The following is a 24,970-nucleotide window of genomic DNA, read 5'->3' on the forward strand; positions in this document are numbered from 1 at the left end:
TTAAGAACCGTTTCAGTAAACTACCGTAGCGTTTACACGAAGTGAACTATTTCATTTTTCCTCAGGTACTAAATTTTTTTGTGTGTATTAGTGGACTAGAACTTTTAGGGAACAGCCTTGAACAAAGTTGTGTTTTTACAGAATGATGCCCGAGAGTGTCCTCTTTCAGCCCATATATACTTCTGTACCCGTCCAGTTCCGTCCGTTTAACACTTCTTTAAATTTTTGAAATTACTTGGGTAAATATGTGTGACTTTTTTACACAAATGGGAATTTTTTACCCTCCACCACCAAGAAACAGCTCGCAATTTTGAAGATAGAGCTTTGTAATTTGGTATAGAAGATTCTACTACTCCTAAGATGATTGGTATTGGACATGGGCTATATCGGTCCACGTTTTGATATAGCTCCCATAGAACGGTACCACCCGATTTTCGGTATTTTGAAGGTTTTAGCCTCATTATCACCCCGAAATGGCTGAACGTTGGTATTTAGTATTCGTTAATGGTATTAAACATTCCCCCCTCATTCCCACGCTTTCATATAACCCCCATACAACGATACCTCCCAATATTCTGTGTTGTGAAGGTTGCCGCTTCATATTCCACAGAAATGACTGAAATTTGGTATTTAGTCTTCTTCATAAACGAAAGGGAACTAATTGTTCCATTCTACTGCAATACAACTCGTGGTGGAGGGTATAACAAGTTCGGCTCGAACTTAACACCGTTCTTACTTGTTTCTAATATATGAATTTTTGTAAGAGTTATACACTCTGTTTCATGTCAATAGCACATTTCAAATTGCTTATTTATTTATTTATTTATTTATTTAAGTTAAAGGATCTCCACTTGATAGGGTTAAAAAAATTAATTTCAGGCGCTTCCAACTGCGCCTATTATTAAATGAAACACAAGTTATTCACGTTTTTAAGGATCACTTTTAATTATCTTCAAATTTACAAATAATTATTTTAATTCTCACTTCAAGTTAACAAACGAAATTATTTAATTGATTCAACACTATACTCCAATACGTCGTAACCAAGACTGGCTGCTTCTCTTCATTCTTGTTGGCTTATCACTTGTCCACTCGAGTTGCAATCAACATGCGTTAATGTGCAGGCGCTTATCCAGCAAAATCGTTTTCCCATGAATTAAGTGCAAGCAGGCAAATTTAAATTAGACCGGATACGCGTGTAGAAATTATTAAATTGCTGGTAAATTATTAATTGCTGATTATGACAAATTAATTTGGCTGGCATTGCCAGCGGTGTTGTTAACTCCTCCCTCTTTAAACATCTGCGTCCCGCAGATCACATTTTTTGGTTGAAGAGTAGGATCGGCTGTCTGTGGAAACGTAATCGTTGGCAGGTTAATTCTTCTAGTTATTTTATGCCACAGGACTCCAACGCAAATGCCCATTGCAATAGCGATACCCATATGTGTTCCAAGTGACAGGTTTAATTTCAAGCCAAGATATTCAAGTTCATCCACGTTGTGCAAACTTATATTGTGAACTTGATCGATGTCCACTAGTAGTTTTTCTTCAGCCACGTTGGTTAGGACAGGGGGAAGTGGTTGAAGCCTCGAAACAGATGTGCTGGAGAATGTTTCATTGTTGATCAGTAAGGTTTCATTATATAGTTGTATCAGGTAACTCCCATTGAGCGTTTTTGTATGCTGGTTTTAAGGACACCCTCGAAGTTTGTTAGGAATATTATATCAGTTGTTAACATTTCTATTACATGAGTCCTGATCATCTTGTAACGGCAGTTCGCAATTCCTCCTTTGAGCAGGCGTGGTATACAGGTTTCTTCAGCCAGTTTGATAAGAGATGTTTGTTGGCAGACTGTCACTTTGTTGATGTTTAGACAGGGATTTTTCACACCAAACGTTTCATTTTGACTTATAAGTATTTCATTAAATGGTAGTTCAATTTGTCTACCGATTGTTATTGTTGCCCTCACTATGAGTCGGTGATAAAAGTCTTTCTGCAGCTTTGGGATGGAAAGGACATATAGCAACAGTGACCCATTTGTGAATATGGACGGATTTCCGTATTCGATAGCTTCAATGGCGTTAGCGTATGGAAGCGTTTCCATTTCGGAAATGGTATCCTCGACTTCGGCTCTATTCAATAAGTTTGTGTTGATAATTCCTCTTTTAGCCAATTGACAAGCCCTTACTATTTCATTAATAGTATCCTTCAGAATGAGAACTTGGTTCATCGTGTTCTGTCCAATTCTCTCGGCCTCCTTCCCATTGCTAATTTCATTCATCTTGATAATAAGTTCATTAGTTTTATGAACGATTTCATTAGTGGTATTCATAAGTTGTGCGTTGATCTTGTACTGTTCATTGTTGTTGCTAACTATTGCATTTTGACTTTTCAAAATAGATTTCCAGTCTGCTGCATCGGGACTGCCAGCGACCCACTTCCATGCGGAGCCTATCCAGTCGATTGATCTTCGGGTTCTGCCCCGTGTGGTTCCCAATTCGGTGAGTCTTTCTTGCACTTGCGTCAGATGGTAAACAATTATTTCTTTAGTCTTCCCGGGCGGCATGTGTTTGTGGATCAGCGCTGTTACATTATCCGCAATTGTTGCGTAGTCATCCAGGTTGATGACGTGAACCAATTTTAGATTGCCATTAATAGTCCAAGCGTTGCCGGCTCTCACAGTAACTATAGGGGCATCATAACGAAATATTTTTTCAGCATGAAGGGTAAAAATATATGCCATAAAAATAATGCTTGGTTTGAGAATCATTTTTCCTGAAAATATACTTATTTATGTTAAATTACATTAGTGGTTAGTGCAATTCTGGCAAAGCCGTTTTTTTCTCTTTTCCTTCTTTCTGTTTTTCTTTTCTTTGCTCCTTATTCTTTGGGTTCTTTATCCCTTCTTTCCTCGTTTGCAGAGCGCTTTATTGAGTTTTTATTATTAGTTGCTTTTGTGGAAATGAGCGCTGCCAGGGAGTCGAACCCCAGTGCCTAAGGCACTCACCAATTTTGCAGAACGCTTTATTTAGTTTTCATTGTTAGTTGCATTTTTATTTTAAATAAAAAAAAAAATCTTGTGAAAAAATAGAAGTTTTCGATTATTTATGGAACTATTTCAAATTTTTTATGTGAGCTTTGTGAATACTTCTACCGCTTACCGTGCGTACTGTAACTCTGTTGTCTTTCTCTACAATTTCTTTTCTAAAAACTGGCTTATTCTTGGCCTTAACATTCTTAATCTTAACAAAGATCGTATCGCCTTTCCTGTATTTCTTTGGAGACGTGCGCTTTCTGTTCATACGCTTGTTTCTTTCTTTGGCATTTTTCCTAATTAGTTCTCTAAGGTCTTTGTTAGTTTTAGAGCGGGCTTCGAACAGTTTGTTAATATCAAATGTTTTTACCCTGTTAAAGAAAATATCACTAGGTCTTCTTCCCGTGACGGAGTGAATAGTATTATTATATCTATCTACGGCTACATACATTAACTCCTGCACACTGAGTTCTTCTTTTTCTGCCCTTAGGCATCTGTAAATTTCTATAAGGGTTGAATGGACACGTTCTACTTGCCCGTTTACTTCGTTTCGTTGCGAAGGTGTCAAATAAATTTTAATGCCTAGTCTTTCGATAAAATCTTTTACTAAGGGGCTAAGGAAACTAATCTCGTTGTCGGTTACTAAAATTTTTGGAACTGTGAAATAATGGAGGATTTTAACTAATTTTTCTCGAACATTTAATACAGACCTATCACTTATGTGAAACAGTTTAACGAACTTAGAGAATTTATCCAGTACGGACAGGAATTTTTGATTTTGTATCTCTATTATATCCATATGCAATATTTCGCACGGTATGGTTGGTGTAGGAGTGTCTTGCAGTAAAGGTTTAGCTGGATTTCTGTCGTACTTATTGCTTTTACATATATCGCAACGCTCAACGAATTTTCTAATGTGGGCGTACATACGTGGAAAATAGTATTTATCCAAAATTTGTTTTTTATTTTCTCTAGCGTTCCTGTGCGCTCTATGGTGTTCCTTCTGGATAATTTCGAATTGAATATTATATGATCTTACGTCTTTGACTTCCTTTTGAGCAATTCTAATTTTATATCTTGAAAAATGTTGTAAATACAGATCTTGTAAAATCGCTAAGTAATTCTCTGGCACTTTAATGCCATTTATTACGTTGGGATTCAGTGTCTTCTTTAGCACATCCGAAAGCTTCTCAGTATCCCAGTCAGGTGATGAGACATAGTGACGCATGAAGTGCTCATATGGTATTTCACTGGACTGCAATTCAGGACCTATTTTGATAATTATCTGGTTTTTGAAAACGTTAATGGGTACTTCCACGTGAGGAATTAAGTCAGATGCATCTTGGAGAGCACTGTGAATGGTTGAACCTGTTGATTCCATGTCATCGTCCCTAACTTCTGATGCTGTCCTTGTTGCTTGTGAATCTCCTTCACTGGCCGTATCTGTGGAAACGTCACTTATGTGGTTAACGCTAGTTTTCAATCTTGAGAGTGCATCTGCCACGACGTTAGATCTACCGGGTTTGTAGATCAACTCGTGATTGTACTCCTCTATACGAGCCTTCCATCGCTTTAATTTTGCATTGAAGTTCCGGTTACCTAACGCGTAGGTAAGCGGTTGATGGTCGGTGTATATTCTGATCTTTTTTGCTCCATACAGGTAATTCCTTAAGTTGTCCAGCGCCCACACAATCGCCAACATCTCTTTTTCGTTAGTTGCGTAGCTCTCTTCAGTTTTGTTCAGCGATCGGGATATGTACGCAATCGGTTTATCTTTACCAAACTCACCTTGGGAGAGGACAGCTCCAATGGCGTAGTTGGATGCATCAGTCGTAAGGTTAAACGGCTTGTCAAAGTCTGGAAATGTAACAACCTCTGCTGTAGTCAGAAGGATCTTCAATTTTTTAAAGGCCATTAGTGTGTCGTCTTTTAAATCTATTGGGACCTTTTTGGAATGATTAGCTTTTACCTGGGCATTCTCACCTCTTGTCAAATTAGTAAGTGGTTTTGCTACTTTCGCGTAGTCCCTTATAAAGCGCCTATAATATGAAGTCATTCCCAAAAAGCCTTTAAGTTCCTTAAGATTGTTAGGGGGAACCAACCAATATTTCCTTAATGCGGATCTTAGACGATCTCAAGAATAAAAAGTATTTCGAAAACGAGATAAACAAATTATCGGTAGCAAAAATAATATGTTAAAAACCTTTTTTCTAAGAATTCATTACTTAAAACATTAGCGATCTTGTAAGAATGACTCGCCTTACCTCTAACAACATATAGAGGTAGAATAATATGTCAAAACAGTCGGCAATAGTTATGAATATATCGTTTTTAGTTATATTTCGTGGAAAAACTCAATTTGATTTATGTATCTTTAATAGGAGAAACCAATTACTTAAATTTGTTGTGCTCTCACGGAGGACCAATTGGAGTTCGCGAGTGGATCGCGACAGTCTGAATCTTAATATAAACTCGTTAAATAAGTGTCATTAAAATAAGGTAGTGCTAAATTAGAAAATATCTTTTTCCCTATTACTCTCAATTGCCCTAAGTCTAGCTTCTATTGCCTTCATCTCTTGCAAGAGACGATTTACTGCACCCGTTAGGGTGGTTAGGTTCCCTTGGATATCTTCCATAATTACAACAAGAAAAAGGTATAAGCGGTAAAAGGAAACTTGGACTCACCTGAGGATTAAAATGACTCGTATAAGTTTTCTTTGCTGCACTGCACTTCTATTTTATTCACTTTATTATATTTATATCTTTTTTATTGGGCTGTATTCTTTAAATTTTATTTTTCTTTAAAACTTTTTTTATTTTTTACAACTTTTTTATATCCTTTTTTCTTTTTTTTTAAATTCTCTTTTTTATTTTTTATATATATTTTTATTAATTTTTTTGCAGCCTTAAATTTTTCTTTCCTTCTTTATAGGAATAATTGTATTCTTTATACTTTATCTTTTTTTTCGTATAATATATATTTTTTGAATTTTTTGCAACTTTAAATTTGTCCTCTTTTTTCCTTTATTTTTTATAGGATAGTTGTATATTTTTTATAATATATTCTTTATTCGGTTATGCATAAATTTTCTTGCAACTTAGAAATTTTCTTTTATTTTCTCTTAATTCACCTTTTTTGTATTTGATTTTTCTTATATTTTCTTGTAAAATTAAATAAAATTTTTTCTTTATTTTCTTTTCAACAAACTTCTTTTCTTTTATATTTTTTATTCGAATATCTTTTCACTAAGCGAGCCTTGGTTACGTGCCGCGACGTGGAGAACCCTTTTATTTCCTCGCGGAAGCTTCGTAGGATTCCTTTTTGGAAATCCACTTTTATAATCGTGGATACCTACTAAGGTACGAGTAACTTCACTTTCGCTCGAATAACCTTTTGTGATTAGAATAGTTTGGAATCACCGGGTTTATTCGGTTGGCGAAGGAGGGACGAGTTTTATTTTTTATTAAGTTTTAATTTTTATACGTCCTGGAGTGCTCCGTGGAGATCGCAAGAGTGTTATTATTTATTTTATTTCTGGAGTGCTCCGTAGAGATCGCAGAAATTTTAATTTGTTATTAAGAGACCTTTACTCAGGGTCCCTGCTCGGGCGCCAGTTAAAGGATCTCCACTTGATAGGGTTAAAAAAATTAATTTGAGGCGCTTCCAACTGCGCCTATTATTAAATGAAACACAAGTTATTCACTTTTTAAAGGATCACTTTTAATTATCTTCAAATTTACAAATAATTATTTTAATTCTCACTTCAAGTTAACAAACGAAATTATTTAATTGATTCAACACTATACTCCAATACGTCGTATTATTATTTATTTATTTATTTATTTATTTATTTATTTATTTATTTATTTATTTATTTATTTATTTATTTATTTATTTATTTATTTATTTATTTATTTATTTATTTATTTATTTATTTATTTATTTATTTATTTATTTATTTATTTATTTATTTATTTATTTATTCATTTATTTATTTATTTATATAAATATAAGACAAATTTGGAGAATAGCATTAGCAGCTTAGGCCATCAGCCAGTTGTAAGGGGAGAAATGCCCAAATATTGGAATATAATTCCCTTAAGTTTTGGATTTATTATTTTTATTATTTATACTGGGACATGAATAAGTCGCAATGCAGTATTCGTCTTCAGTTTGGCATGCATTTGTAGCCTTGAGGCTTCCAATGTCTTAGCGAATAGTATTTTTTATATGTTTATTTGTTTTCCAAATAAAACAAGGTTACTTTTTGTTACTTCAGTATAGTCGATATCCGTGGAATAACCTCGGGAAAGTTTATATATCTTGGTTTGTTATTTTTAATTTTCTTTCAAAAATTCCAAAAATTGTACGGTATAAATTGTTTCATCGAAATAGCACATGCTTTTAATAAATTGAGTAAAAATTTAAATTTGGAATGCTACTGTTACGATTCTTTAAAATTGGAATAAATAAAAGCTATTTCAAGTTTAAAATGCTAAAATTGGTCGAACTACGACTTTAATACCGGGGAAATAAGACCTTATGAAAGCTGTGGACTTTAATCTATATATATAAAAGAGTAGTGAGGTGAGTGACTGACTGACTGACTGATTCATCAACGCCCAGACGAAACGGCTGAAGCTAGGAACTTGAAATTTTGAGTGTGGGTTGCTGTTGGTGTGTAGGGGTGAGATAAGGCTGGATTTTTCGAAATTCGAACTGGAAGGGTACGAAAAGTACCAAAAGGTACTAAATATGGTACCCCTTATATTAGGCAAACGGTAACAACTAGAATTCTGAAATTTGTAATGATGGTCACTGATGGAGAGTTAGAAAGATGTACCAAAGGGTTTATGGCAATTTGAACTACAAGGGTACGAAAAGTACTAAATGGTACTAAATTTATTACAATTTGGATTTGTGTGAACGGATAGAGCTGGAATCCTGAAATTTGAAATTAGGATCAATTGTGGAGAGTAACAAAAAAAGGTTTTTGGAAATTCGAACCATAAGTGCACGAAAAGTTCTAAATAGTACTAAATTTAGTACAATTTGGATATGGGTGAACGGATAGAGCTGGAATCCTGAAATTTGGAATGAGATTCACTGATGAAGAGTAAACATGAAAGGTTTTTGGAATTCGAACTATAAGTGTACGAAAAGTAATAAATGGTACTAAATTTAGTACAATTTGGTTTGGTACTAAATTTAGTACAATTTGGATTTTGGTGAACGGATAGAGCTGGAATACAGACATTTGGAATGAGGGTCACTGATGAAGAGTAACAATGAAAGGTTTGTGGAAATTCGAACTATAAGGGTACGAAAAGTACTAAATGGTACTAAATTTTGTACAATTTTGATTTGGGTGAACGGATTGAGCTGGAATACAGACATTTGGAATGAGGGTCACTGATGAAGAGTAACAATGAAAGGTTTTTGTGCACGAAAAGTTCTAAATGGTACTAAATTTAGTACAATTCGGACATGGGTGAACGGATAGAGCTGGAATCCTGAAATTTGGAATGAGAATCACTGATGAAGAGTAAAAATGAAAGGTTTTTGGAATTCGAACTATAAGTGTACGAAAAGTAATAAATGGTACTAAATTTAGTACAATTTGGTTTTGGGTGAACGAATAGAGCTGGAATCCTGAAATTTGGAATGACGGTCACTGATGGAGAGTAAAAAAGAAAGGTTTTTGGAAATTCGAATTAAAGGTATACGAAAAGTACTAAATAGTACTAAATATAGTACAATTTGGATTGAGCTTGAATCCTGAAATTTGTAATGAGGGTCACTGAAGGAGAATAACAAAGAAAGGTTTTTAGAAATTCGAAATATAAGTGCACGAAAAGTACTAAATGGTACTAAATTTAGTGCATTTTGGATTTGGGTGGACGGATAGAGCTGGAATCCTGAAATTTGGAATGAGAATCACTGATGAAGAGTTAAAATGAAAGGTTTTTGGAATTCGAACTATAAGTGTACGAAAAGTAATAAATGGTACTAAATTTAGTACAATTTGGTTTTGGGTGAACGAATAGAGCTGGAATCTTGAAATTTGGAATGAAGGTCACTGATGGAGAGTAAAAAAGAAAGGTTTTTGGAAATTCGAATTAAAAGTATACGAAAAGTACTAAATATAATACAATTTGGATACGGGTTAACGAATAGGGCCGGAATCCTGAAATTTGGAATGGGGGTCACTGATGAAGAGTACGAAAGATGTACCAAAGGTCGAAAAGTCCTAAATGATAGTGAGTTTAGTAATTTGGATTTAGATTTGAAGAGCTGGAATTCTAAAATTTGGAATTAAGATTACTGTTGGAATATAGAATTGAGATATGGAGGTAGCCTTAGAAAATCGTACTAATGTGCACGAAGCAGTACTAAATGGTACGGAATTCGCTACAATTTGTATTTGCGTAAACAGATTACTGTTGGAGTGTAGGATTGAGGTAGTTTTAGAAATTCGTACTTATGGAAAAGTGCTAAATGGAACTACATTGGCTATAAATTGGGTTTAGGTGAACGGATAAAGCTGAGATGTGAAAGTACATTTTGGAAAATCGTGTGCGAAAAGTGCCAAATGGTACAAAATTTGGTACCTTTTGGTATTTGCTATATGGTATAGAATTTTGTACAATTTGTGATTTTGTAAAGGTTAGAACTGGAATTTTGAAATTCGGTATTAGATTAGCAATTGGTGTTTAGAGTGGATGTAGGGAGGAGGTTTTGAAAAGTTGTACTTATTTATACAAAAAGTACTAAATAGTACTATAATGGGTTTCAGGGGAACAGATAAAGCTGGAATATAAGGAAGTAATTTTTTGAAACGTTTACCTATGTGTACGAAAAGTTTGGTAACATGTTGGTACCAAAACCATTTTGGTATTGTGTAAACAGTTAAGGTACTAAATTTGGTGTTGGGTGTAAGAACAAAGCTGGGATTATATAATTTGGAAATACACTATTTGTACAAAAAACACGAAATGGAAAAATATTTGTTGTGAAGATCACTCTAAAATTTGAGACAAAGTTCTGAGTTTGAAAAATTGTACTGAATATTGTTCCATTGATTTGATGTTTTATTTATTTACTAGCAAATGCCCGCTACTTCGTATGCGGAAAGGGAACAGAATATATAATCAATATTTAATACGGGAATGGTGAATGCTGGAGATTCTGTTGTACTAAGACCTATTTTTATTACCAATATTTTTTTTCGATTGTAGCCAGAATTTAAAAAAAAAAAAAAAAAAAAAAACTGCCGTATATTTCGAATTTCCAAAACTACGTATTTCAGATTTGACTCCTGGTTTTAACCCTTCTAACATATATTCAAACTCCAATTCACTTTTCCAGCTTTATCTTTTCCCCTGAAACCCATTATAGTACTATTAAGTACTTTTTGTATAAATAAGTACGAATTTTAAAAGCCTCCTCCCTACCTCCACTCTAAACACGAATTGCTAATCTAATGCCAAATTTCAAAATTCTAGTTCTACCCCTTACAAAATCACAAATTGTACAAAATTCTATACCATATAGCCAATACCAAAAGGTGCCAAATTTTGTACCATTTAGCACTTTTCGTACACGATTTTCCAAAATGTACTTTCATATCTATCCGTTCACCTAAACCCAATTTATAGCCAATGTAGTTCCATTTAGCACTTTTCCATAAGTACGAATTTCCAAAACTACCTCAATCACACACACCAATAGTAATCTGTTCACGCAAATAGAAATTGTAGCGAATTCTGTACCATTTAGTACTGCTTCGTGCACGTTAGTACGATTTTCCAAAGCTACGTCTATATCTCAATTCTATATTCCAACAGTAATCTTAATTCCATATTTCAGGATTCCAGCTCTTCAAATCCAAATCATACTAAGCTCACTACCATTCAGGACTTTTCGACCTTTGGTACATCTTTCTTACTCTTCATCAGTGACCCCCATTCCAAATTTCAGGATTCCAACTCTATCCGTTCACCCAAATCCAAATTGTACTAAATTTAGTGCCATTAAGAACTTTTCGTGCACTTATGTATAGTTCGAATTTCCAAAAACCTTTCCTTGTTACTCTCCACCAGTGACCCTAATTTCAAATTTCAGGATTCCAGCTCTATCCGTTCACCCAATTCAAAATTGTATTAAATGTAGTACCATTTAGTACTTTTCGTACCCTTATAGTTCGAATTTCCAAAAACCTTTCATTGTTACTCTTCATCAGTGACCCTCATTGCAAATGTTTGTATTCCACCTCTATCCGTTCACCCAAATCCAAATTGTACTATATTTAGTACCATTAAGTACTTTTCGTATACTTTTAATTCGAATTTCCAAAACCTTTCTTTTTTACTCTCCATCAGTGACCTTAATTCCAAATTTCAGGATTCCAGCTCTATCCGTCCACCCAAACTCAAATTGTACTAAATTTAGTACAATTTATTACTTTTCGTACACTTATAGTTCGAATTCCAAAAACCTTTAATTTTTACTCTTCATCAGTGATCCTCATTCCAAATTCCAGGAATCCGGCTCTATCCGTTCACCCAAATCTAAATTGTACTAAATTTAGTACCATTTAGTACTTTTCGTGCATTTATAGTTCGAATTTCTAAAAACCTTTCTTTGTTACTCTCCACCAGTGACCCTAATTTCAAATTTCAGGATTCCAGCTCTATTCGTTCACCCAAATCCAAATTGTATTAAATTTAGTACCATTTAGAACTTTTCGTGCACTTATAGTTCGGATTTCCAAAAACCTTTCTTTGTTACTCTCCACCACTGACCCTAATTTCAAATTTCAGGATTCCAGCTCTATCCGTTCACCCAAATCCAAATTGTACTAAATTTAGTACCATTTAGTACTTTTCGTACCCCTATAGTTCGAATTTACAAAAACCTTTCATTGTTACTCTTCATCAGTGACCCTCATTCCAAATGTCTGTATTCCAGCTCAATCTGTTCACCCAAATCAAAATTGTACTAAATTTAGTACCATTTAGTACTTTTCGTACCCTTATAGTTCGAACTTCCAAAAACCTTTCATTGTTACTCTTCATCAGTGACCCTCATTCCAAATGTTTGTATTCCAGCTCTATCCGTTCACCCAAATCCAAATTGTACTAAATTTAGTACCATTTAAAACTTTTCGTACCCCTATAGTTCGAATTTACAAAAACCTTTCATTGTTACTTTTCATCAGTGACCCTCATTCCAAATGTTTGTATTTCAATCTGTTCACCCAAATCAAAATTGTACTAGATTTAGTACCATTTAGTACTTTTCGTACCCTTATAGTTCGAATTTCCAAAAATCTATCATTGTTACTCTTCATCAGTGACCTTCATTCCAAATGTTTGTATTCCAGCTCTATCCGTTCACCCAAATCCAAATTGTACTAAATTTAGTACCATTTAGTACTATTCATGCACTTATAGTTCGAATTTCCAAAAACCTTTCTTTTCTACTCTCCATCAGTGACCTTAATTCCAAATTTCAGGATTCCAGCTCAATTCGTTCACCCAAACCCAAATTGTACTAAATTTAGTACAATTTATTACTTTTCGTACACTTATAGTTCGAATTCCAAAAACCTTTAATTTTTACTCTTCATCAGTGATCCTCATTCCAAATTTCACGATTCCAGCTCTATCCGTTCACCCAAATCCAAATTGTACTAAATTTAGTACCATTTAGTACTTTTCGTGTACTTATAGTTCGAATTTCTAAAAACCTTTCTTTGTTACTCTCCATCAGTGACCCTTATTACAAATTTCAGGATTCAAGCTCAACCGTTCACCCAAATTCAAATTGTACTAAATTTAGTACCATTTAGAACTTTTCGTGCACTTATAGTTCGGATTTCCAAAAACCTTTCTTTGTTACTCTCCACCACTGACCCTAATTTCAAATTTCAGGATTCCAGCTCTATCTGTTCACCCAAATCCAAATTGTACTAAATTTAGTACCATTAAGTACTTTTCGTGCACTTATAGTTCGAATTTCTAAAAACTTTTCTTTGTTACTCTCCATCAGTGACCCTCATTACAAATTTCAAGATTCCAGCTCAATCCGTTCACCCAAATCCAAATTGTACTAAATTTAGTACCATTTAGTACTTTTCGTACCCCTATAGTTCAAATTTCCAAAAACCTTTCATTGTTACTCTTCATCGGTGACCCTCATTCCAAATGTTTGTATTCCAGCTCTATCCGTTCACCCAAATCCAAATTGTACTAAATTTAGTACCATTTAGTACTTTTCGTACCCTTGTAGTTCGAATTTCCAAAAACCCGTTGGTACATCTTTCTAACTCTCCATCAGTTACCCTCATTCCAAATTTCAGAATTCTAGCTCTTCCCGTTTGCCTAATACCAAGGGTACCATATTTAGTACCTTTTAGTACTTTTCGTACACTTCTAGGTCGAATTTCCAAAAACCCAGCCTTATCTCACCCCTACACACCAACAGCAACCTACACCCAAAATTTCAAGTTTCTAGCTTCAGCCGTTTCGTCTGGGCGTTGATGAATCAGTCAGTCAGTCAGTCAGTCAGTCAGTCACTCACCTCACTACTCTTTTATATATATATAGATTTATTTTTGTTTATATGTTGCGAAGAAGCCATTTGGCCTATTAATGTCACAACATGCAAAAAAACTACAAATGTGTTCTTCGAATCAGGAAATGTATCTTAAAATATTACAATTCAAATCTTATAATAACAAGTATTTAATAAAATGTACACATGTGTGTGCGCAAAACAACTACAAGGCAAAAATAAGGCTCCCCAGCCAAAATGAAGAAAGAGTTATCATATGCCTATTGTTGGTAATATACAAATTGAATCAATGTATCAGTAATTCCAATACAGTAGAATCTACAAAAAATGACAAGATATATACGTGACTATAATATCACATCAGACCATCGTATTATTAACAGCAAAGCTTTCAAACCTTCGTCGAAATACACTTCTGGAAAACGAAAACTGCCGTAGCTCTGCAGGAAGTTGATTCCACAAACGTGCAGAGCGAATAATGAAATATCTTTCGTATAAAGATGTGGAAAAACATGGACAAATTAATTGTGTGTTTCTAGTAGATCTAAAGAAAACAAGCCGATCGCGCAGGAAACCAGGTAGTTCAAAAATTACCGATTTAAAAAGAAATGAAACCACTCGTTGCTGAACAAAAACATTAAAAGGCACTCCTAGGAAAATCATTGCCTGTTCCGAAATATGTTCAGATAGGCGCATGTTATATACATATCTTACAATCATGTTGAACAGTTTTTCTACTTTTCCAAAAAGTTCCTTCGTTGTACCCGATATCACTTCTATACCAAATACTAAATGATCGATATTAACATAGAATAAGCAAGCTTTTCCTTGACAAAGAGGGGCAAATAGAATTCAGTAGAATACAATTTCCGAAGCATATTAACTACTCTTGGGTATAAGGCATATGCGTTGCGCTGAAAAATAAACGATCAACGAACTCAATCGACAGTCAATTAAGTTGTATATTAATACTACTATTTAGACGACACAATGGACCCAGAATCATTGCTTTGGTTTTAGAAACATTCACAACAAGGTTATTGTTACCTAACCAACGCGATATAGAGCATAAGGTAGTATTTATATCATGCTCTAACTGAGCGCTAGATTTACCTTTAAAAGGTAAATGTATGTCATCAGCATACAAAAATGGACGACAACTGCTATTATATAACGAACTTCCAATGTCATTGACGTATAAAACGAAAAGCAGAGGGCCTAAAATGGAACCTTGAGGTACCCCACTGTATATATTTCATCTGCTGGAAATAACACCGTTAAGGGAAACGTACTGAGAACGTCCCGACAAATAGGAACAAATTAACTTACAAGAAGTGCTATCAAACGCATATTTACAGCGTAGCTTCTCTATTAACCTCGAATGGTCCACACAATAAAACGCCTTGGACAAATCCAGGACAACAAGAACACTACTCTCACCTCCATCAACAGTCTCCCTAATCAGATCCTTTAAATCTACACGCAGAAAAATGTATGTTAGAAATATGTTTGGATCCAAACAAATATACATATGTTTGGGACCGGTTGCAAACAAATATATGTTTGGATCCAAACATAATATGTTTGGGTCCAAACAAATATATGTTTGCAACATTTTGTAACATATCTCAATTTGGTATGTTTGGGTAAAACATATTTTTTATGTTAGAACATTTTTTTCATGTGTGGAGATGTTTGTCAACGAGAGTAATAACAGTTCTCTCGCAGCTGTGGAATGCTGTTTTATAATGAAGAGTTGTGTGTATTGTACAATAGAAGACGTAGAAGCGAAGAAGGGGGCTTTGGTGGCATGTATGAGTCAAACTCGTGTGTTTCTTGTTTTGCTGTTGTTAACCAACTTAGCGGGCGAAGAAGAAAAGGAGAAATGATATCGCTCATTTACTCAAAGAGTGACACATCTCGAAAAATCAAGTTTCGAGAAAAACGCGTTTTAAGTTGGCGATTGAAATTTGACTTCCCAACTTAAAAATATTATTACACTAAAACTAAAATAACTACTTGGACCATACTTTGCAACCAGATAGCCAGATATCAGTGCTAAATTTCTGTGCATGATCAAGCATGATTTGAAGTGTTATAGTGCTTCATAAGCTCAAAAACTTTTGTGTTGAATTATGCGAAACTCGTAGTAAATGAGCTGTAACGCCTCGAGTTTTAGAGATATCAGCATGAAAATTTGACACAAGATAAAGTAGAAGTCGTAGAAAAAATAGAAATTGCTAACTCAGAAAACGCATTTTTTGAGTTATGTCACTCTTTGAGTAAATGAGCGATATGAATTATATTTTTTTCTTTCTTCAGTGTTTTAGATGCCTTTGTAGAGTCAAGACGGTAAAGTGAGTGAATAAACAAGTAAGAAAGTATCAGTCAGCTGAGCCGACAGAGATATACCCTCAGCCTGTGCAAATTGATACACTTTTTTCACAAAAAACTTATGTATTTAGTGGGTTTCAAAATTTTGGTCGTATGAACCGATAAAAATGGTACTTAAAGGAATAGACCGACATAGACCATGGGGGTGCCATAGGGAGTTTTTACACCCTACGGGCTCTATTCTCAAGAAGTATGGACTTGCCCCTGAAACAAGTTTTACCATCGTAATTGAGGCAGCGAATGTAAGTTGCTTCAACAAAAATCAAAGTGATTCAATAGCAGATCTTAAAGTGAACTTATCCAAAATCTTGTGTGGGAGATACGGGATGGAGTGGACAAATATAGTCCATATTCGAACCTGATCTATATCTGGTAGACATTATGAGAATGTGTAAAGTATGGACTAATTCGGTCACTCCCATCAAGAGATATCGTGCGCACAATTTGTCCGAATATTTTTGAACTTTTGTGGGGTAGGTACCTTAAGGGAGTGGACCGATATGGCTTATCTACGAACTTAAACTTACCGGAAGGAGTGGACCAATATAATCCATCTTTGAACTTGAACTAAGTTTGGACAAAATATTACGAAAGCCAAATTTTGGACCGAATCGGCAGATCCGTTCGAGAGTTATCATGCGCTCCAACCACTACACACGGTGTCATATGGTTTTTGTAACTTTCAGGCTATTTTCTCAGGAAGTAGGGACTTGCCCCTAACAAATCTTACAGCGTCGTATAGAAGACAGCGAATACAACTTGTGTAAACAAAAATCAAAGCGATTCGAGACCAGATCCTAAACTGAACTTTTCCGAAATTTTGTGTGGGAGGTACCCGAAGGAGTGGACCGATTGAGTCCATATTGGAACCTCATCCAAGTTTGGAAGAAATTACACGATGTGCAAAGTATGGACCAAATCGGTTATTCCCTGCAAGAGTTATCGTGCGCACAAGTTTTGCGACAATTTTTGAACATTTGTGGGGGAGGTACCTGAAGGAGTGGACCTATATGGCCCATTTTCGAACTTAAATCGAATATGGACAAAATATTTCGATACTCAAAATTTGAACCGAATCGATTGATCCGTTCGAGAGTTATCGTGCGCACCAGCCAGCCAGACAGACAGACAGACAGACGGACGGACATTGCTAGATCGACTCAAAATTGTCCGAAACGGATATCGTACAAACATACTTGGGGTCTAAAACCATTATTTCGATGAGGCACATTTTTGGCCGTATCAAAGTGTAAATACCCTCATTAGCCTAAAGGCTGAGGGTATAATCAGTGTTTTGTGTTTTCTTAAAGAAATGGTGCTTTTTAGTAAATTAAATGCCCAATACATTTTATAATTGAATCGGAAAGTTGAATGTAATTGTTTTATTGGACAAGGAAGAAATCGCATTTAATATTGGTAATTACATACATACTTATGTATATTTGAAACATGGCATATCCATATTTATTTATTTATTACATTACATAATCATTTGATTCTAGATGCCGATTCCCCGCTGATGATTTCAACTATGAGGGCAATTTATTTTATTTCACAACTAAGGAGAAGCGTTCAACTACGTTTCTATATATTTTTCCTTTTTAAAAGTGTGACTATTTACAAATTATTTCAATCAGTTTTTCTTTTATTAAAGTGTGTTATGTATTTCTTTAGAATTTTGTATGTACCTATGTGTTTGTTGTTCTTTTGCCTTTCAATAAACAACCTCAACATTTGTGTGTATACTATAGAGATAGCCAGTGAGTTCTTACTAAGAGCAAGTGAGCAGACATTTCAAAGTGTTTTACATTGAATTTTACGCTCCCTTGCTCTCAGTAAGCGCCAGTGGTGCATGTGTTTTTTTTTGTGCCTTTTGGGTTTGTATTTTTTTGCACCCAAACATATAAAATGTTTGCACCTAAACATAAAATTGTTTCCACCCAAACATATCTTTGTTTGCACCCAAACATATATATCTTTGCACCCAAACATAAATATCTTTGCACCCAAACATATATATGTTTGCACCCAAACATATATTTGTTTCCACCCAAACATATATTTGTTTGCAGACCCAAACATATATTATGTTTGGGACTGTTGCAAACATATATATGTTTGCTGCAATATATGTTTGGGACATATGTTAGAGAGGCCGTTTTTTTGCGTGTACTAACAGAGAGGTGGTACTAAGTCCACGCCTGAAGCCATATTGATAACTATAGATAAATTTATGGTCATCAATAAATGCCTGCATTTGCTCCCGTATGAGGTCCTCAGCAACTTTAGATGTTAACGCCAAGGCGTTTCTAAGTAATGTACTGAAATTAAGTAGTCAAACGTGAAATATCTTTTCAAAAATGTTTTTCGTTCTGACCGCTTTGGTATGTTAATTTGAAAACGTGGTCCAATGCGACAATTTTTTAACTAGAAGTTATTTACGTTATTTACCCCCTGATAATAAAAAAAGCCTAAATTGAAATGCCTCCAAAAAATTTTCGGTTATATACGGTTGACATGTGCACGGGCATAAAGTACAATTTTTTGTAAAAAAGTTTTTCTAACCTTTCATGCCACAAATTCCGAATTTCGGTTGGAAAATGAGCAGAAGATCTTCAAAATACTCTAAATCTTCAAAATATCTCTTCTAATAAACGTAGATTGAAGTGGACATTTTTAAATTAAACTTTTTTATTCTCTGAGCATTCAAGGTCCAAATTTAAAAAAAATTGGACAATATAGATTTGTTCTTCTTTTAAAATACACTAAGTCGAGAGGTACGTTATATGGGGATATATGAAAACGTGGATTTTTATGGCCATTTTGAATGCCGAAAATTTAACGGGCCTATTCGGGTTCTGGGCGAAACCGCTAAAGCTAGAACCTTGCATTGTAAATGTGCGTGATTGTTGTTGTGAAGGGGTAAGATAAAGTTTAGTGTTTGGAAATTTGAACTGGAAGGGAATGCTGTGTTAGTGAAGGGTTAAACCAGGAAACAAATCTGTAATTTGCAATATGATACGTAGTTTTGGAAATTCGAAATAAAAAATATGGTAGTTGTGTAGGGATGCGATACGGCAGATTTTTTTTTAAATTCTGACTACAATCGAAAAAAAATATTTGTATTAAAATAGGTCTTAGTACAACAGAATCTCCAATATTCACCATTCCCGTATTAAATATTGTTTAAATATATTTTGTTCCCTTTCGCATACGAAGTAGCGGGCATTTGCTAGTTGTCTATAAGACGTTAACAATTTGGCATAAATTGACAGGTTCTTCTTAGTTTTATAAAAACCTAAAGAAAAACGAAGGAATGAAGAGAGATGGTGCAAAATAAACTTGAAATTCTACTGAAAATTGGGTATTTTTGATCGAGAAACTTCAAATTCCTACGACTTCTATTCCATAATACGGGTCAATGATGGCATTAAGATAAGTTAATCATTAAAATATTGCTCTGAGTCTGAGCCAACATACTATAAGGAAAAATCGAGATCTTTCCCATACACAGAAAGAAAATAGGTTAGTCTTCCTCACTAAAAATGATGGACATTTATTTATATAGCCCCCATATAGCGGTACCAACTGATTTCAAGTGTTTTGAGGATTTTATCTTCTTTTTTAACCCGACTAGGCTGTAATTTGGCATTTGGGGTTCCCAATTGTACTGAAACTTCCCTACCAAAAATTGTGGACATAGGTCCAGGTTTTGGTATAGCCCCCATAAATCGGTACGGCCCAATTTTAAGTGTTTTAAGGATTTTATCTTCATTTTTAGCCAGAATTGGCTGTCACTTGGCATTTGGAGTTCCCAATGGTACAGAAACTTCTCCACCAAAAATTATGGACATAAGTCCAGTTTTGGTATAGCCTTTATATAACGGTACTACACGATTTCAGGCATTTTAAAACTTTTATCAAAATTGTCGGCCTAAATTGACTATAACTTTGTTCTCAGTGGTAAAAAAATGTATTTACTAAAAAGATAAAAATAAAAAATAATTTAAAAAAATTAAGTTTCAGTGTTTTATTTGGAAATGCACTTAAAACTAGAAAATAATTTGTCGCTTAGCCTCAATAAATATATTCTTTCTCATGATGGAATCTCTCAAATAAAACGCTTGTATTTAAATTTTTAAATGGTGGCAAAATTAAATGGCATGCGTTTTATTTGAGACATTCCATCATGAGAAAGAATATATTTATTGAAGGTAATCGACAAATTATTTCTAAATAAAACACTGACTATATACTTTTTAAATTATTTTTTATTTTCCATACTGTTTTCCATATAAATTACAGCTTTTTTACACAAATGGAAAATTTTTTAAATATATGCGATTTTATTAGAGTTATATAAAGGAGTGATTTTTTTAATTTTGGAGAAAAAATTATGTTTCTTTTATTTTTTGTATTTTTATAGTTTGTTTATTGGATATTTCTCTACAATAGAAGATCTCAGTAGAATACATCTATAGAATAGAAGACCTCCGTAGAAACTTCTATAGAATAGAAGACCTCCGTAGGAGAATTCTATAGAATAGAAGACCTCCGTTGGATACTGATATAGCAGTAGAAGACCTCCGTAGATGGCTTCTTTGGAGTAGAAGACCTCCGTAGGAGCCTTTTTCTATAGAAGAAAATTTCTATAGAATAGCGGAACTCCATAAGAGTCTTCCATAGAATAGAAGACCTTCGGAGGAGACTTCTACAGTACAGCAGACCTCCGTGGAAGTCTTCTATAGAAAAGAGGACCTCCGTAGGGGACTTCTATAAAACGGAAGACCTCAATTGGATACAGGTATGGCATGGAAGACCTCCGTTGGAGTCTTCTGTCCTATAGAAGACCTAGAAGGGAAGACCTCCGTAGAAGTCTTAACAACGTAATACGCTATGTTTATGGATTAAAAAGAACCCAACCTATTTCCCATCTCTCTTATGCCCTTTATGGGGTTAGTTTTGACAAACTACTAAGTATAAAATCGTTAATATTTCTACACAAAATTATTGAAAAACAAGAACCTAAATACCTCTTCGACAAATTAAATTTTACTCGATCTAGCAGAGGCAGAAAACTTATTCCCTTCAGGCGGAGAAGCCTAGTATCTGAACGGCAGTTCTATATCAATTCTACGCGTCTTTGGAACTCCCTTTCACACTCAATACAAATCATTAGCAACGCGTTTATATTTAAGAAAAGGCTATTTAACTTCTTCAATAACTGAATTAAATAATCTATGTAATAATTCAAGTTTGCAATGTAATCATTCAAATTGTTTAATTTAAATTTAAATATATATATTTTTTATTTATTTATTGTAATACCATCTAATTATAATCATGTGTTATTGTTAAACATTAATCGGATATTTCATAACACAACTAAACCTGTACTCTAATTATAAGAGTTAATCTTGTTGCACAGGTATTAACAAATAAATAAATCAAATCAAATCAAATCAAATACAGCAGACCTACGTAGTCGTAGGTGGTAGAATAGAAAACATCCGTAGGTGGCCTCTATATAATAGAAGGCCTCCGTAGAAGGCTTCAATAGAATAAGATACCACCGTAAAAGTCTTTCAAACAACAGCATACATCCGTTGAATGCTGCTATAGCATAGAAGACCTCCAATGTAATTTTCTATCGCATAGAAGTCCTCCATATAAGTCTGCTATCGCATAGAAGACCTCTAACGCATAGAAGACCTCCAAATGAGTCTTATTTAGAAGGGAAGACCTCCACAGGAGGCTTCTATAGAAAAATATACCACCGTAGTAGTCTTTAAAAGAAGAGAAGACCTATGTAGGAGTATTCCATAGAATAGAAGATGCCTTCTATAGAACAAAAGAGCTCTATAGGGGTTTTATATAGAACAGAAAATCCTCGTAGAGGTCGTCTATAGAAGAGAAGGTTTTTGTTTAGCATTGTTTGGTATTTTATCGTGGAAAGACCTACGATTGAACAATGTTAGCAAATCGTTCAACTTTATTACGAAAATTCCCTTTCTTTGAGGAATGCGTTTCGAACCAAATTTTGTTCAGCGATGAGGCCCATTTCTGGCTTAATGGGTTTGTTTAAGTAGCCGCGTTTAGTTTAAGAGCAACCTAGGGAGATTTAAATGGTGTCACTTCATCTAGAAACAACAACGGTTTCCTGTGGTTTGTCCGCTGCACTATATTTAATTTGCCCTGTTTTTTGAGGCAAACATTAATAACGGCAGCATTAAAAGATTTTTTATACCCCAGCCTTTAGGCTAAGGAGGGTATATACACTTTGATACGATGAAAATGTGCCTCATCGAAATAATGGTTTTAGACCCCAAGTATGTTTGGACGAAATGTGTTTCAGGCAATTTGGAGTCGATCTAGCCATGTCCGTCCGTCTGTCTGTCCTGCTGGCTGGAGCGCACGATAACTCTCGAACGGATGAACCGATTCGGTTTAAATGTTGGCTTTCGTAATATTTTGCCCAAACTTAGTTTAAGTTCGAAGATGAGCTACATCGGTCCACTCCTTCCGGTACCTCCCCCACAAAAGTTCGAAAATGTTCGGAAAGTTTGTGCGCACGATAACTCTTGAAGGGAGTGACCGATTTGGTCCATACTTTGTATAGCGTAAACTTTCTACCAGAGTAATGTGAGGTTCCAATATGGTATCAATAGGTCCACTCCTTCGGTTACCTCCCACACAAAATTTCGGAAAAGTTCAGTTTAGGGCCATTTATCGTATCGCTTTGATTTTAGCAACTTGTATTCACTGCCCTCCATACGACGGTACAAGTTTCATCAGGGGCAAGTCCATACTTCCTGAGAAAATAGCATGAAAGTTGCAAAAAACCCCTATGACACCGTGTGAGGTGGTTGGAGCGCAAGATAACTCTCGAACGGATCTGCCTATTCGGTCCAAAATATGGCCTTAGTAATATTTTGTCCAAACATAGTTTAAGTTTGAAGATAAGCCAAATCGGTTCACTCCTGCAGGTACCTCCCCCACAAATGTTCAAAAATGTTCGGAAAATTGTTCGTACGGTAACTCTTGAAGGGAGTGGCCGAATTGGTCTACACTTAATCTACCAGATATAGATCAGGTTCAAATATGGACTGTATTTGTCCACTCCATACGGTACTTCCCACACAAAATTTCGGATAAGTTCACTTTAAGACCTAATACCGAATAACTTTGATTTTTGTTGAATCAACTTGCTTTCGCTGCCTCAATTACGATGGTAAAAGTTTTTTTAGGGACAAGTCCATACTTCTTGAGTAAACAGCCCGAAGAGTGTAAAAACCCACTATTGCACCATATGTTGTGCCTGGAGATCCATAACGGTCAATGTCGATCCATTCCTTTTAGTATCTCCTCCGCAAAACTTTTGATCTTTAATCCTAATCAACATTTTTGTCGGTTCAAAAGCCCAAAATTTTTAAAACCCCCTAAATACAGACGTATTTTGGGAAAAAATTGTTTCAATATACACAAGCTGAGGGTAAATCTCTGTCGGCAAAGCCGACTGATACTTTTTTACTTGTTTTTTAACTTTTTAAATGATTTATATGTAAAAGTGAGATAAAATAAAGATTTCTGCAGTTAAATTCGGATAAAGCGAACAAAGGACTATAAGCAACTACGTATATAACGAACAAACCTATTTGTTCCAATATCATTTTCATTAGTTTTCTTATACACACCAAACTGCTGAAAACAATCACGGTTGTACGCAGCAAAAATGTTTTTTTTTTGGTTCGGTCGCATGTCACTTACTCCCGCCCCACCCGACCGAGGGGGCCACCTCCCTATATCGTAGGGAACGCGTACAACCCATAGACCGGACTATGGAGGGTTAGTAGAATGATGGGATGACCGGCTACTAATTAAATCAGCCGGCAGACAGTAATATTAAACATATATATATATATCAAAATCATGCATACTTGTCTGCCGTACTAACGAATGGCAAATTTATTGGAATAAAATTACGAGTTAAACGAGCAATTAAATTTTATTTCGCCTAATAAAAATGGAGAATCGATTAATCCACAAGTCAGTTTTAAAATAAACATTAATTTCAACATGAAACGTCTTGTCTCGAGTGTGGGCAGGTCAATTAACATAAGACGACTTTCGTAAGGGGGAGCGGTACAGATATATACCAATTTAAGCCACGGAGAGCAAACAAAAGGAATTGACTTTGAACGGATTCAATTTTATCTGAATAACACTTGTATGAAGGACTCCATATAATACAGCCATATTGTAAGACCGGACGAAACAAGCTAACGTATAGACGTTTGGTCACGTAAGGATCCTGAAATTCTTTGGACCATCGCTTAATATATCCCAATAATGACTTGGCTTTATTATGAAGATGAAATCTTAGTTTATTATCCAAGATTACACCAAGATCAACGAAAAACAAAATATTTTCTAATATGTATGAACCAACATGGTATTCAGTGCAGATATGTTTAATCCTAAATAGTGAAAGATTTGTAAATTTTTTAAGATTTAAGGACATTCCATTGACGCTACACCAGTTAGCCAAAGAATGTAAATTGAATTGTAATTGAAGTGAATGGCTTGAAGTTGTTATTTGATGGAACAATATAACGTCGTCAGCGTACATTAACATTTTACGGAAACGTATAACAGAAGGGAGATCATTAAGGTATACACAAAAAGGAGAGGTCCTAAGTCACTATTTTGTGGAACACCAGACGAGACAGTAACATTTTTCGATAAACAACTATTAAATAACACATTCTGTGTACGACCTTCTAAGTAGGTGGATATCCAGTTTAAGAAAACGCAAGGAAACAACATTACGTTATGTTTGTAAAGCAACAGTTTATGTACAACCGTGTCGAAGGCTTTACTAAAGTCAGTATAAATAACATCAATTTGATTCTTATTACTAAATGCCTTATGCACATGCGTAGAAATTCTAAGAGATTTGTGGT

The 24,970-nt window shown here is 34.8% G+C and overlaps 1 protein-coding gene and 1 long non-coding RNA gene across 6 annotated transcripts in view; one reads left to right on the top strand and one right to left on the bottom strand.

Moving 5' to 3' along the window:
• Window positions 1-23,863, bottom strand: part of LOC141387423 (retinol-binding protein pinta-like) — a 38,341-nt gene extending 14,478 nt beyond the window's left edge. The window contains exon 1 of one of the 5 annotated variants that reach the window (XM_073957078.1): window positions 985-1,086. The gene's annotated coding sequence lies outside the window, so the exon portion shown is untranslated. Of the gene's footprint in view, window positions 1-736; window positions 892-984; window positions 1,087-23,701 lie in introns of those variants that run through there. The other 4 variants (XM_073957079.1, XM_073957083.1, XM_073957080.1 and 1 more) reach the window with 4 other exon arrangements.
• Window positions 21,857-24,970, top strand: part of LOC141387428 (uncharacterized) — a 145,469-nt gene continuing 142,355 nt past the window's right edge. Inside the window, exon 1 of the long non-coding RNA XR_012408562.1 lies at window positions 21,857-22,032. This is a non-coding gene — a long non-coding RNA (uncharacterized lncRNA). The remainder of the gene's footprint in view (window positions 22,033-24,970) is intronic.

Source organism: Musca autumnalis, unplaced genomic scaffold (assembly GCF_047663935.1).
Source record: "Musca autumnalis isolate F117 unplaced genomic scaffold, ASM4766393v1 scaffold_5, whole genome shotgun sequence".
NCBI classification, from domain to species: domain Eukaryota; kingdom Metazoa; phylum Arthropoda; class Insecta; order Diptera; family Muscidae; genus Musca; species Musca autumnalis.